Source organism: Trypanosoma grayi, assembly GCF_000691245.1.
Source record: "Trypanosoma grayi strain ANR4 Tgr_574_V1, whole genome shotgun sequence".
Classification (NCBI taxonomy): Eukaryota; Euglenozoa; class Kinetoplastea; order Trypanosomatida; family Trypanosomatidae; genus Trypanosoma; species Trypanosoma grayi.
In genome coordinates, this window is record NW_008826193.1 from 6,307 (window position 1) to 6,752 (window position 446).

Genomic DNA, 446 nt, shown 5'->3' on the forward strand with positions numbered 1-446 from the left:
AGGAACTTGTGCGAAGCCTGCAGCTATTTGATCAACGTGGCCCACTGCACACCGCCGGGAAAACAACAACAACAACAACAACGCGTAACAGATAAGACAAAAAAAATGAAATTAAGCCCGAGCGAATTATGTGGAGATGGAAAATGCCACGATCGTCGCAAAAGGGCAGAACGAGAGATGATGCATGTACAGCACACACAGAAACTGATACGCTAAAAATAAGAAAAAAGAGAGCAAGCCGTACAAAAAGCCATACACATCACAGCCCCAGTGCAACCTCTCGCACCTTCTCTCCGGAGCGGCAGACGAAACAAAACAAATAGGGATGACAGAGCAAAAAAGAAAACACCAAGAGGGAGAAGAACGCCGATACATCTTTGCCCACAACGAACGCGGAGTCATCCACAAGAAGAAAAAAAAAAAAAGTATCCCCCAAAATAAATAAA